A 253-nucleotide genomic window follows, 5' to 3' on the forward strand; every position below is an offset into this window, starting at 1 on the left:
CAGCAGCAGCAGCAGCAACAGCAACAGCAGCAGCAGCAGCAGCAGCAGAGGCGATGTGATTTGAAGGTGCAGCAGCTCCCCCTGGGCTCTTCTTCTAGGCTTGTTCTCAAGGCGCCGTTGCTGCTGCTGCTGCAGCCTGTGCTGCAGCTTGTGCTGCTGCTGCTGCTGCTGCTGCTGCTGCTGCTTGCTGCTGCAGCAGATGCTGAAGACACTCACCATATCAGCAGGCCTTTGCTGCTGCCCCCCTTGGGAA

General features: G+C 60.1%; 1 protein-coding gene across 1 annotated transcript in view; it reads right to left on the reverse strand.

Annotated features, from left to right (window-relative positions):
• The window catches only part of EMH_0060720 (uncharacterized protein), a gene marked incomplete at both ends in the record, with an annotated part of 3,275 nt that overhangs the window by 709 nt on the left and 2,313 nt on the right, over positions 1–253 (reverse strand). The gene's annotated exons all lie outside the window — the stretch shown is intronic.

The sequence above is a fragment of the Eimeria mitis genome, genomic scaffold (genome assembly GCF_000499745.2).
Source record: "Eimeria mitis Houghton genomic scaffold, Emh_scaff2959, whole genome shotgun sequence".
Taxonomy (NCBI): domain Eukaryota; phylum Apicomplexa; class Conoidasida; order Eucoccidiorida; family Eimeriidae; genus Eimeria; species Eimeria mitis.